The 14,558-nt window shown below is 44.1% G+C and overlaps 1 pseudogene; it reads right to left on the minus strand.

Moving 5' to 3' along the window:
• Window positions 1-1,671: 1,671 nt before the first annotated feature.
• The window catches only part of LOC103693020 (V-type proton ATPase subunit G 1 pseudogene), a 38,180-nt pseudogene continuing 25,293 nt past the window's right edge, over window positions 1,672-14,558 (minus strand).

The following is a 14,558-nucleotide window of genomic DNA, read 5'->3' on the forward strand; positions in this document are numbered from 1 at the left end:
ATTAAAAGGTATTTCATATGGTTATGAAACAGAACCAGCAAGGAAAACAAAACATAGAGGAACACTTTTATACAGGATTTTTTTTTTTTAAATTTTACTCATTGTGAATCTGTGTAGAGCACTTGATTAAGCATTTAAAATCAAATGCCTGAGGTACACCTGAAGTGTTTTATGCCGAAGTTTTTCTTTTGCTTACATCCAACAATTGAATGTATACTGTATTTTTTTTTTTTTTTTGTTCTTTTTTTTTTCGGAGCTGGGGACCGAACCCAGGGCTTCGCGCTTCCTAGGTAAGCGCTCTACCACTGAGCTAAATCCCCAGCCCCTGAGTTTGTTTGTTTGTTTTTTTTTGTTTGTATTTTTAAAAATTATACGTAACTGTGTATAAATTACCAGGAAAAGGGGGAAGTTTTGAGATCACAAAACGTTGGTACTTTAGAAGTTAAATCCCAGTGTGCCTGGGTTTATCCCTATTGCTACTATAGTGATTTACTATATTTTAAATTAATTTAAAAGTTTTCAGAGCAACAAAGGGGAAAATAGGAGGTTGGGGGATATATTTAATGTATAGCATATGCTTGTATGAATATATCTACAAGTTTTTCCATTCTTGGTTTTGCTTTGGATAAATCATAGCTCACTGATAATATTTAACGGCTAGCCAATTTGAAAGCACCTTGTGGTGGGGGAGGTGTCCCTGTGGGTAGAGTGACAAAGGATGCTTTCTCCTGCCCCAGAAGCAGCCTTCACTGAGTCACATCTGCAAAAGTGTCCTCTTACAATGTCCCTAGCCAGTCACTAAAGTGAGGAGAAAATTGTTTTAAAGGCAGAAAAACCATTAAGTGGACTTAATGCCTTATGGTAGGATGCGGTGTCAGACATCCGTAGTCTTGGCTTCTCAGGAATTTGAGGTAGGAGAATTGCTTGAGCCTAGAGTTTGAGGTCAGCCTGGGCAGCTTAACAAGACTCTGCCTCCTTCTTTTCTTTTAAATTTATTTTTCTTTTAATTTATTTTTGAAAGGCAAGACGATGACGTTTTACATTATAAGTAACATGTAACAAGTTGAGTCCTAGCACTAGTGATTTGCCTTAGGACAGGATGCACTAACGGCAACCTGAACAAGTACATTGGCTGTCCTAAATGATCCAGGCTGGAGTCCCCTAAGGAGGGCTGCTTCTTCATGGCTGTTACAAACAGCCATTTACTACTTTTTCATAGAAAACGTCCCTGACCTTTAAGAAAGTAGAAGGGAGGGGCTGGGGATTTAGCTCAGTGGTAGAGCGCTTACCTAGGAAGCGCAAGGCCCTGGGTTCGGTCCCCAGCTCTGAAAAAATGAACCAAAAAAAAAAAAAAAAAAGTAGAAGGGAACAATTTACTCCTTTTCTGTCTTCAAAGAAGTTATTTTTGTTTTCTTTTAGTAGATTAATAAAAGTCAACATTGAGACATGTTAATTGCAGGGACACACAGGAAAACAGGTGACCAATACTGAAACGTCAGGATGTGGTAAGTCTGTATAAAAAGTTAGATTTGATACTCTCACAAAGTGAAGGGACCTACAACAGCACTGAGGAATAATTTAATGCCTTCCAGAATAGAACTCGAGCTTTGTGGAGGCTTCCTACTCTATGGGGGCAGATCCTGTGCCAACCTACAGAGGTGCGTCCACGTCCTATCTGTTTATGTGGTAGTTTTCTTGGATTTCTGGCCGGATGTCACATGAAAAGGCCAATTTTCTAGGACTTCATCCCTGTTCTGCTCGAAGTAGTTCTGGAGGACGGTCGTCTTCTGGGTCTCCTCCATCTCACTGCTAGAGCTGCGATGGGACCCCAGTGCTGCAGTTTCCTTGGCCTTGAACCCCTTCTCCCTCTGCCGGGGGTAGTTCAGTATCAGCCCCGGCATCTTCCTCAGCCTGCTTCAGTCTCATGTGCTTTCGCTTGCAGGCTTCAGCGGACACCTCAGTTGCCGTCTTCTGACTTCTCAGTTTGCTGTAGCTGTTGGATACCCTGCGACTGACTCTATCTCTGTGGGGACTCTGTGGGGTCTAAGTCACGGCTTAAATACACGCAGAAGCCCCTCGGGTTACCCAACCCACCACCCAGAATCCTTTTATTTTTTTAATTTATAAAAATTTATCCATATATGTGCTTTACAGTAGTTTATACGTTTATAGTATGAGTTTTGATTTTGCCTTAATGCGCAAGACAGAGGCTTCCTGATGGTCCGTATCTCAGAAAGACATTGAATTCGCAGTGCCTGCCTTTCTTTTGCCCAATGTGTCAGTGTTGTTGTGTGCTGTACCCACATCGTTCCTTCCTGTCCATTCATTGTCTGGGTCCTGTCATGCTCCGCCCCCTCCCCCAGTCCTGCTCATACATCCCAGCCACTACAGTGTGCTGCTTTCCGATTATCTCACAATTAGGTGCTCACTATAGTGGGCTAATAATTATTCATGTACAGCCCAACACTTCTCTGCTTCTTTTAAAACTGAAGGTATGGGGTTTGGCTGACTACAGATTAGAAAAAAAAAATAATAACCGAACACCATTATTAATTCTTCCCAAAGAGAAATGCAGCTAGCCTTTAAATCTCCAGGTTGTGAGCATTTGTCAGTAAAAAGAGTGGCTACCAGGTTCTTGCCAGCTCTCTCCACCCTTACCTTTCTGTGAACTGCTCAGAACACTAGAAAAAGGAGAAAGGCCTCAGCCCTCCTCCCCACACCCCACAACCGGGAGTCCCTAGCAGGCCTAGTTGCATTCTGACTCCCAGGCCAACTGTAACAATTCAGGTCATTGTCTCCAAGGGCCCCACCCTCTTCTTCAACTAGCAAAAAACTGCTGTTTCCTGCAGCAATCCTGGAGGCATCCTGGAGGAAGGTGCCGTGGGGCAGAGAAAGGCTAAGTTTCTGGGGGGGCGCTGGATCCACTGTGGGGGTGGTGTATTGATTTAAATAAACCCGGAGATTACACAACACAGGAAGAAAGAAGGGAAGGTGTGTGTGTGTGTGTGTTGGGGGGCAGGCCAAAGAAGGAAATTAGAGATGATTCATCACAGACCCTCTAGCTCTCTCTCCCAGAAATCAGGCCACCTCAACATGCCTATCATCCCCCGAGCCCTCTGTGGCCAGAGTTGACAAGGCACATTCCGTGGCCTCACAGCTCCTCCGCCTTGTAGATGTAAGGTCAGCTCTCCCTGACATGCAGGCTTAAGACAACCTTGAATTATAATTTTATTTTTTATTTGGCTCCTTTCCATCCTGTGACTCCTGGCACCTAGCCTAGGTAACACCCCTTCAGGCCTGCCAAAACTCATCAGAGCAAGAAAGCGCTTTTGTTCTTTGGAACTGAAGGCTCTCCCGATGTAACACCCCAACATGCTGCAACTCTGAGAATATTCCAGAACTCAAGGTGCCCCACCCTGCTTTCTAAGATGTACCCTCTCTGTTGTGAAGAGGGTAACAAAGCACGCTCCTCTCTCTCTCTCTCTCTCTCTCTCTCTCTCTCTCTCTCTCTCTCTCTCTCTCTCTCCTCTCCCCCCCCCTCAAATCTAACCCTGCTAACAAAGCTTGTCTGAGGGACAGTTGGCTTCAGCAACCTTTTAACACACTTATTCTCTTATAAGTTAGAACAGGATGGAGGGAGGGAGAGAGGGAAAGAGGGATTATTTTAGAAAAACAAAATAAAATAAAGCCAAACCTTGTCCTCATGGTTTCTGTTTATCATCATCATCATCATCATCATCATCATCATCATCATCATCATCATCATCATCATCACATCATTCATCATCATTCATCATCATTATTGTTATTATTATTGGTTGTTTTGCCTGCATGTATGTCTGTCACTATGCACGTGCCAAGTGACATTGGAGGTCAGAAGAGGGCATAGGATCTGGAACTGGAGCTTACTGGTTGTAAAGCTGCCTTATGGGAGCCAAACCTGGGTGGCTCATCCCCATGCGCCTAACTGCTGACCCATCATCACTCTGGCCCTGTCATTTTGAAATTGAATTGCTTAACGATGTATTAGTGGGTCAGTGTTAATATGTTAAGCTGGTAAAGTATTAGCACTTAAAGCAATAAGGCTTAATGATAGGAGTACTCTAGAATATTGCTTCACCAAGACTCCAACGTCTAAGTCTGATAACAAGGCAACAATCAGCAGGAAACTGAAAACTCTGTCTTCAATTGGTTGGCATCTTTTGTAGCAACTGTGGAGGTGAAGCAATATTCTAGCCCTGAGTTTTAGAGGAGAGAAGCGAAGTCAGTTTTCCATAGCAACCAGGGCAGTGCAGCGGACAGGACCCCAGGACCCTAGTGGCCTGGTAGATCCCCACCCACTTCACACTTTTACCCTTGACCTTTCTCCAACTTAGAGAATGTGAAAGGGGCTGGGCTCCTACCTGAAAGGCAAGAGCTGCAGGCCGCTTAAACTTGGTTACAATAGAACTCCTTGATTTTCTTTGGAAATAATATTTCAAGAAAGGCCTCCCAAACCTCTTTATTCCCTAACCCCCAAGCCTCTGATATGGTATTATCACTTGGTCATTTGGCTTTCTAACTGCTTCATGGGTAATGGGTATTTATACTGGTGAGAATGCATGGAACTTTGGGAGAAGTTACAGACAGACAGGACATCTCACTGGTCTTTGATGCTTCAAGCTACAGATCCTAAAGACAAGATCTTTATTGTGTGTAATCTCAGTTGTCTTCAAAATTGGAAAAGTGGGTCTTCGGGAGCAGCTCAGTGGGTTAAGTACTTGCCACACAAGTGTGAAGACCAGAGCATCTACATAAACATGGGTTGATGGAGTGGTCCCAGCACTCAGACGGTGGAGACCAGGGCTAGACTAATTGAAAGCATAAGCAGCTCAGGGTTCCTGTGTGAGCTCCTGTCCTACGGGATAGAGAGTGATCACGTAAGACTCCTATGTAGTGCATGTGCACGCACATGCTTGCATACTCCCTGTCTTAGGATTTTATTGCTGTGAAGAGACACCATGACCAAGGCAACTCTGATAAAGGCAAACATTTAATTGGGGCTGGCTTACAGTTTTAGAGGTTCAGTCCATTATCATCATGGTGGGGGACATGGCAGTGTGCAGGCAGACCTTGGGCTGGAGGAGCCAAGAGTTCTACAGCTTGATTTGAAGGCAGCAGCAGCAGGATTTTTTCTGCAGTGGGCAGAGCTTCAGCACTAGGAGATCTTGAAGCCTACCTCCACAGTGACACACTTCCTCCAACAGGGCCACACCTATTCCAACAAGACAGCACCTTCTCATAGTGCCACTTCCCATGGGCCAAGCATATTCAAACCACCACAGTCCCACATACATCTGAGCCCCCACACATGTAAACACACATGCACATATACCACACACACAGACTCATGCTAAATATGTTTTAGTTGGAAAAGTAACACTGATGCAATCTGTGTATGTTTGTGTGCATGCGTACATGCATGTGTTTATGTGTGTGTGCGTGCTCGCAGGCAAGTGTGCATGCATGCAGGTGGAGTCACCTGTGCAGGTGTGTGTATTTCTCAAATGCTTTTCCACTTTTTTTGCTCAAGACAAAGGTCTCTCACTGAATGTGTTACTCACCATTTGGCTAGAGTGGCTGGTCCAGAGTCCCCTGGGATGGGCCTGTTTCTGACCCACACCGCACTGTAAGTTGCAGGCAAGAAACACCATTGCTAGCTTTTACCTACAGATCTTATCTAAGGCCCTTGTGTCTGTAGCTCTGTACTCACTGACCCATCTCTTCAGTTCCCTGAAGTTTCTGATCATATATGGAATCTTCATTGCCCACTCAAAGATCTTTGATGGCCCCAGCAATGTCTTTCATAGTTTCAAATGCAGGTTTCTGCACATCTTGCTGCTTCATTGTCTTGGCTTCCTGCAGCTGGGAACTGCTGCTTCACTGCACAAGGTGGGGTCCTTGGCTTAGAAAGCAAAGCGTGTGCAGCTTTACGGTGTGGATATTTGCATCCTAGCAGATACAATTCATTCACTCATTGATTTCATTTATGTCTGTGCACACACAATGGAGACCAGAGGCCAGCTTCTGGGAGTCAGTTCTCTTCCTCAACTGTGAGAATTCCAAGGATTGAACTCAGGTTATCAGGCTTGGCTGCAAAGGCCCTACCCACAGAGCCATCTCGCCAGCTCTCTGGATGACTTCGGCTTGCTTTCTTGTTTTACCGAGCTGCACATCTGGGAAGCAGAGCACACCATTGATGTCCTTGAGTGAGACTGGCTCTGACATGACCCTCCCTGTCTGTCCTTGTATCTCATGGCTGTGGTGAATAGGGTTGCTTGTAGAATGCCCTCCTGTTTGGGCTGTCTGATATCTCCACCTGTTTAGGTTAAGCGTGTGACCTTTGTGTCACGAATACCACAAAGTGATGCTGTGACTTTCTCAATGTGTGGTGTAGGAAGTCAAGTGCTCCTGGAGACCCTTTCACTAGAGATGGTAAATTTGATCACACGGTAAGATGCTGTCTCGCTGAGCTTTTCTACCAGAAAGGTAAATACTGCCTTCTGCTTTTTGAAATAGGTAATCGTTTTGTGAGTGACACCTTGGGGCGATTCTCCTTGCCTCCTTCACCTGCTCCTCCTTGACATCTTACTGCCTAGTTGTGTCTAGTTCTCTTATAGATTGATTGAGACCACCACAGTCGCCGAGGTTGTTTATTTTATTTTTTAAGTTTTGCCAACTCTTCTGTATTGAGTTTCTATGGTAAGCTGGTCACTTCTATTCTGTACAGAAGTATGGAGTCAGGTTTTATATAGTGAGTTATGACCCACTACCATTAGTAATTCTCCTGGTGCTGAGGTGTCCTATATCGACTTGAGCGGAAAGTCTCTTCAAGGTGACTCTAGCTTAATAATACCTTTTATTCCTCATCAGTCTTGGATCAATTCCTCACTTTCTAAAATTAAATCTATCTCCTTCCCTGTGTAAATATTGGAATTCGGTAGTTCCCAAGGGTCTTGGCTCCTCTGAGTTGAGAATGGTAGTTAGCATCCAAAGTCTGACCACTCTGTGTGCTTTCTCCTGGAGTTTCATTTTTTGTTGGGCCTTCTTGAAATTAGGAAGTGCTGTGAGTGTGTATATGTGTGTATGCGTGTGCATGCATGCACAAGTACACATGGGGCCTGGTCCTCATCACCTTGGCTGTGTTAGATGATCAAGGGAAGCAGAGAAGTGAGTTTATCCATTTTATATGATGGAGAGCTATAGAACTTTTTATTAAATTGTATTTTGTCTTATTTGAAAGTACCTTGTAACAATGTATTTGCTCCTTTCCTTTTCTTATTGGCAACTAAAGCTTGTTATGAGTAAAATTCTGCTTTGTTGGTTTATCCTGTTTAAACTGAGAAAGCATTCTACAAAGGAATACTCCGGTACCTGCGGCAGACCAGACACGCCAGGAAGGCTGTGATTCTTTTAGAAACCTTCTTGCAGCGTGGCCATTGTAGAAGAGGGAGGTGTGAAATGGCTTCCCTGGGAGGCATTGATTTGAGCGAGTGAGTCAGAAGATGACCAGAGGAGAAAGATAGGGTGGAAGTAGGTATCATGGAAATGTCATTTTCTTCACTGCTGTGATGAAATACCTGACAAGGCAAGGTAGAGCAGGGAGCATTTCTTCTGGTTCAAAGTTTGAGAATACAGTGCATTACGGTGGGGAACAGAAAGCAATGGGAGGGTGAGGCAGCTGGATGAATCACATCCCCAGTCTGGAAGCAGAGAGAGACTGTGGTGGTTTGAATATGCTTGTCCCAGGGCATGGCACTGTTAGGAGGTGTGGCCTTGTTAGAGGAAAGTGTGTCACCATGAACTGTGGGCTTTGAGATACTTCCCCTAGCTGCCTGAAAGTCAGTCTTCTCCTGACTGCCTTTGAACAAGATGCAGAACTCTCAGCTCCTTCTCTAGCACCATGCCTGCCTGGATGCTGCCGTGCTTCCTGCTGTGATGCTAATTAAATGTTGTCCCTTATAAGAGTGTCCTTGGTCATAGTGTCTCTTCACAGCAATGGAGACCTAACCAAGACAGAAATGAATACTCACTTTCTTTTTTCTAGTCAGTCTAGGACCCAAGCCCACGGAGCGATGCTGCTCATATTCAAGATAAACCTTCTGTGCTCAGTTAAAGGCCTCTGGAAACACCCTCATATACAGACCTGTAAGTGTGATTCTCAATCCAGCCACGGTGAATAGAGAGATCGACTTTGTCACTGGGGTTCTTCGAGCTGGCCTTTTAGTTGGGAATTTGTGGCTTTAGCTAGTCTGACGTTATTCTGAACAACTTTGGCATTTGACAGTTCAGGTAGGAAAGTCTGGGTACCTTTCGGCACAAGTGACAACATTCCAGTGAAGGATTTCTCAGGCTGCAATATGCAGCCATTAACACAGCACCATCCCCAGCAGTCACGCGTATTTCTTTTTTATAACAAGCATCTCATCCGGTGATGGCAGGATGGCAATGCAGAGAGGCTGACACATTCAAATTCAAGAAGTACGATCTGCTCTTTGAAACATACAGCTAAAGGCTTCTCTCTCCTCTTTCTAAGGCGCTGCGTCTGTCCTCATGGCTCGGGGATTTAGGAACGGCTCACCTGGTGCCGATACATTGAAATGCTTCTTCCCTGCAGTTTACCCATTACGTTGATTGAACCACAAATGAATGTCTTAAAACGCAGTCTGGTTTCTCTACCCAGCAATGACTGTGTGGAGAAGGCCATGCTTTAAAAGGTGTAGGGCAAGGAGCTATGGCTGCACTAGGGTGTTGTCCAGGATCTCGGCAACTTTTCAGGAGAAGCTGGGAGAATGGGCTGCCCAAACGGAAAGGTTTGAATTCTCCTTTTGTGGGATGGGAAGGGGAATGAATGGTTTTGTGCCTCCTCAGTGCAGCCCTGGTTCAGTTCCTTCTGCCTGTGTCCAACCTTGACTCTTGGGGTTAAGTGGGGAGAGAAAAGTGTCTGAATTATGAAACGTTTTCAAGGAAATGTAAAGTTAATTTTCCTAAACACAACTGTATTCTCAGGTCAGGTCCAAATGCTGTCATGTCTAAGCCGGGTCAGCGGGTGGAAGAGGCTTATGGTTATTGCGTCTACTGTGCGTTCTGTGAGACCTTTAACTCTGAGGCTCTAAAGGGCCAGGTTCAGAAGCATTGGGGACTTGGGGGTGCTTCCTATTTTGGGTTACCTAGTTAGGAATGCTCAGCCTATAAAGTCTAGGCTAATATATTAGAATGACCCAAACTCTAAATTCTGACATACTGTGGTCCCAAGCATTTTGGATAAGGAATGCTTAGCCTATTCTTCTAAAGTGCTGTCCTTTAACATTTGTTTTGTTTTGTTTGTTTTTTAAATTTTTTGTCTTTAGTGTTCTTTTTGCAGCGTTATTTACCACCTAAAACTAAATTTGAATTGCATCCCATATCAGCCAGTGCTTTCTGGAGGAACATGACTGGGTTGTGTGCCTTAACAGTCCCGTCTGGTGCCCAAAGCCTGGGCACTACTGGAAATCCGCTGGTCTCAGTCCATGTTGGAAGACTGAAGAATCTGTGATCTCACGGCACTGAAGGACAGCACCAGTTGTAGCTATGGCGGTAGCAGCAACCAGGTAGATGAGCTAGCCAGGAGGATGCCAAGGCAAACAGGCAAAAAGCAAGAGCTTGACCTTGGACCTTCTTATATCTGGGCTGCTACAGGAAGGCACCACCCATGTTTGGGGTGGGCTTTCCCAGGCTGAACCTGAGCTCAGAACCATTCGCAGAGGTTAATTGAACTGAGGTCACAGGTATGCCCAGAGCCTCATCCTTCGTGATCATAGATCCTGTTTGGTTTTCCTTCTTGCTGTGCTGTGTGGAATAGACTCCTTGTTCTTCCACTCCATGGGCTGCCCTCCAAATGCTGAGACACAGCTACCAGGAGAACAGAGACCCAGCAAATCCCTGGCAAACCAGCTTGGCTGTGTGTATGTGTGCGCTCAATCTGCAGGCTTAATTAAAACTGGAAGAGAAGGCTCTGCCAGGCCACCACACACTTCGTATCTGCCTTCCAGCTGCCTGGGGTCTGCCGTGCAGATGGGCAGACCTGGGAATACAGAGACCGGGGCTCTGGGAAACCCTTTCTGCCACTTTCATTCTGCAGCGCCACCCGCTTTAATTAAAGTGAGTCCTCAGCATGCACCAAGGGACGCCTGCCTGCACTGCCACACCATGCAGGCTTCCAGTGGGGACCAGAGATAACTGCTGACTATGAGGCAGGCAGTGGCAGGAGGCTAGCACCTGGAGGCACTGGGGACACAGAATGAACCTGTGCAGGCTGCCAGGTAGGAAGGGAATACAGTCCTGAGCTGTGGAGGCTTAGGCTGGCCTCCCAAGACCATCTCTGCCATTCCAACAGCCAGGACGCCTCAGGCAATGAAAGCCCTGTCCTTCTGCCTCTAACTTGCCTTCTTCTCCTAAGGAGCTTGGTAAGAGCTCTCAGAGCTGCTTATGGCTTACTGAGGGGGATAAATATCAGGTATTTAGGTAAAACTGCCAGCATTATTTCGGGAGTGCTTGATAAATATTGTTATTACTTAAAAGAAAGCTATGCACATAAACACACATCACAGAGATCTTTAAAACAGATGGTATTAATCCTATTTAACTTTTGATTGTTTCCCCGCCCCCCAAACTACATCTCCCAGGCTGAACTTGAACTTGAAGCACTCGCCTTGCTGTAGCCTCCTGAGTGCTGGGATTACAGGCACACACCATCCGTTCGGGTGAGTTTAATGGATGCCTCATAATCGGGACACACCTGGTGTATTATGAGGCTCAATAAATGTCCCATAAGTCAACCAAACTGAAATGAATCCACATGTACAAGACTGAACTTTGAAAGAGTTCTTAGTGCAGCTGAATGTGACCCTGGGAACAGCCCAGGATGGCCTCATGCCAGTAGAATTTTTTCTGAGCCAAGAGGCAAATAGCTGCTCTCCCCTCCTCTCCTCCCCATGGTTCTCTAGAGGCCTTGTGGCTTGCTTCGACCTTCCTTTCTTTCCTTTCTGCTTTTTACTGGTCCCTTTTCCTTTTATTCTTTCCCCTCTGTAACCTTGCCTTCTCCTGTTGCTACTCCCAGGCTGGATGGATGGCGAGGTGCATCTATTCATTTAAAATCACAGTATCCTCGCAGGAGCTGCCTCTGCTGCTCACTCCTGGCTGCCTCCCTCGCTCTCGTTTCTTTAGAGCAGAATCCCTCTGGGTTGCTCTCTCATGTCTATGACTTCAGAGCCACTTAAAAATCCGCCATCTGAAACAGTAGAAGCTCCTGGAAACTCCTTGCGAGTTTCTTAGCCTTATAAAACATGATATTGCTAAAAATAATGAATCTGTACTCAATCAAAGCACAGCTGGCAAAACTGTGAGCAGAATTAGGGTTCCTTGAGCTGAGGGACCATGTAGGGAAGAGAACAGATGTGATTGGTATCAATTAATTATGTATTTCAAAGGCGCCTATAGAGAGGATGCTGAATGGTCCCAGCACTAAGAATTGATAAACGTTTGAATGGATACTCAGTTATCTTAATCAATTGCACTGCATTGAATGTATTGAACTATAACACTATACCTCATAAATACATGCAGTTACTATGTGTTGATTAAAAATAAAAATACTGCTCTCTGTTGCCTTAGCAGACCCAAACCCTCAGGTTTGTCCCTTGCACTGCAGCAGAACACCAGCGCAGCCTCCCTTCCTGTGTCTCTACACCTTCTGTAGATCCCACAAACCATCCTTTCCCATCTTTCCTTCCTCTAATTGTCTCTATGTTCCAGAATCCAGCTGATAAAAACACCCCCTGCTCAACAAGGGCCGTGCCTGCCAGAAGACCATGTAGGTCGAGACCTTCTCTGCTCTCTCTCTGTTCCCCCAGCAGTCCCAATTCCTCAAGCTTGTCCCTAACACTGCAACGGAACACCAGCTGCAGCCTCCCTTCCCGATGCTCATACCTCCTGTGGATCCTACAGACCATCCGTCCTACTTCCCAGAAATCCACACCTAGGCCTATTGTCTTGATTTGGGTTTTCATTGCTATCAAGAGACACCATGACCAAGGCAGTTTTTTTATAAAGGATAATGTTTAATTAGGGCTGGCTTACAGGCTCTGAGCTTCAGTCCATTATCATCATGGTGGGGAGCAGGGCAGCAACTAGGCAGGCACGGTGCTGGAGGAGCTAAGAGTTCCGAAGGCAAATAAGACTAGCTTCCAGGTAGTTAGGAAGAGGGGTTCCAAGCTCTCCCCCAGCCCCAAAGTGACACACTTCCTCCAACAAGACCACACCTACTACAACAAGGCCACTTCTCCTAATAGTGCCACTCCCTGAGCCAAGCATGTTCAAACCATCACACCTATATCACCCTAAACTCAGATGCCTAGCTGCCAGCATAAAACATAATCACTATTAGCCAGGATATAGAGCCCAGCTATCCTACCACAGCCTGACCTGTGTATTCCAACACAAGCACAAGAAAAAGACCTTAAAACCAACTATATGACAATGATAGAGATTCTTAAAGAGGGAATGAATGAATTCTTTAAAGCAATCTATATCCATCTGTTAAGCTCTCTACCTGGAGCCTCAGATTTTTATTTAACCTTAATAACTTATAAATATCACAATTCTCTACTTGGAACAGGTGAACAAAATTTAAAAATTCCTTAAAGAAAGTCAAGAAAACAAACAAACAAGCAAACACAAACATTTGAAGGAAATGAATAAAAATGTCCAAGATCAGAAAATGGAAATAGAACCAATAAAGAAAATGCAAACTGAGGGAATTCTGGGAGTAAAAAATTTAGGAATTTGAATAAGAACTATGGAGGCAAGCGTCACTAACAAAAGATGAAAGAGAATCTCAGGCTTTGAAGATACAATAGAAGAAATGTATATTGGTCAAAGAAAATGTTAAATCTGATTTTTTTCTGACACAAAACATCCAGGAAATCTGGGATACTATAAAAAGACCAACCTTAAGTGTAATCGGTATAGAGGAAGGAGACGAGCCCCATCTTAAATGTCCAGAAAATATTTTCAACAAAATTATGGAAGAAAATTTCCCTAGTGCAAAGAAGATGATGCCCATTAAAGTATAAGAAGCTTACAGAGCACCAAATAAACTGGACCAGAAAAGAAAGTTCTCTCACCACATAATAATCAGAACATAAACAAAAAGAACAAAGGAAGAGTATTAAAAGCTGCAAGGGAAAAAGACCAAGTAACATATGAAGGCAGAACTAATATAATTACATCCGACTTCTCAACAGAGACTCTAAAAGCCAGAAGGGCCAGGAGAGATGTCCTGCAGACTCTAAGAGACTGTGGATGCCAGTATGGACTTCTATACCTAGTGAAACTATCAAACATTGTAGATGGAAAAAATGAGATATTCCAGGATACAGTCATATTCAAATATCTATCTACAAACCTATCTCTTCAGAAGATAGTAGAAAGAAAACTACAGCCCAAAGAGATTAACTACACTCATGAAAACTCAGAAAATAAATAATTTCACACCAGCAAAACTAAAAGAAGGGAACTACACCCACTACTACCACACCACCACCAATGAAATAACAGGAATTAACATTCAATGGCCATTGATATCTGTTAATATCAATGGATTCAATTCCTCAATTAGCAGATAGAGTAACAGAATGGGTGCAATCTGTTATCCAATCTCCTACTAATACAACAAACACACCTCAATGATAGACATTACATCAGAGTAAAGGCTTGGAAAAAGATTTTCAAAGCAAGTGTACCTAAAATCAAGCTGGAGTAGCCATTCTAATATCTAGCAAAATAGATTTCAAACCAAACTAATCAAAAAAGGCATGAAAGGACACTTCGTACTCATCAAAGGAAAAATTCACCAAGATAAAAAAAAGGAAAAATTACTAAAATTTAAACAACACATTGATAGAGGGAGACTTCAATACCCCACTCTCACCAAGGACAGGACATCCAGACAAAAACTAAACAAAGAAATACTGGAGCTGGGGCTGGAGAGATGGTTCAGCGGTTAAGAGCACTCGACTACTCTTCCAGAGGTCCTGAGTTCCATTCCAGCAACCACATGGTGGCTCACAACCATCTGTAATGAGATCTGATGACCTCTTCTGGTGTGTCTGAAGACAGCTACAGTGTACTCATACATAAAAGTAAATAAATATTAAAAAGAGAAGGAATACTGGAGCGAAGAGATGTTATAAACCAAATGCAACTAATACATACCTACAGAACATTTCGCCCAAACACAGAAGAATATACTTTTTTTTCTAGAACCTCCCAGAATTTTCTTCAAAACTGACCACACACTGGGCCACAAAGCAGAACTCAACAGATGCAAGAAAATTGAAATAATCTTCATCCTATCAGACCACTATGGATTAAGTGGATTTCAACCACAGGAGAAAGCTTACAAACCATGGAAACTGAACAGCTCTCTACTGTATGACTACTGGGTCAAGAAAAACTAAAGAATTCAATACTCCCTAGTA

This window comes from Rattus norvegicus, chromosome 8, assembly GCF_036323735.1.
Source record: "Rattus norvegicus strain BN/NHsdMcwi chromosome 8, GRCr8, whole genome shotgun sequence".
NCBI classification, from domain to species: domain Eukaryota; kingdom Metazoa; phylum Chordata; class Mammalia; order Rodentia; family Muridae; genus Rattus; species Rattus norvegicus.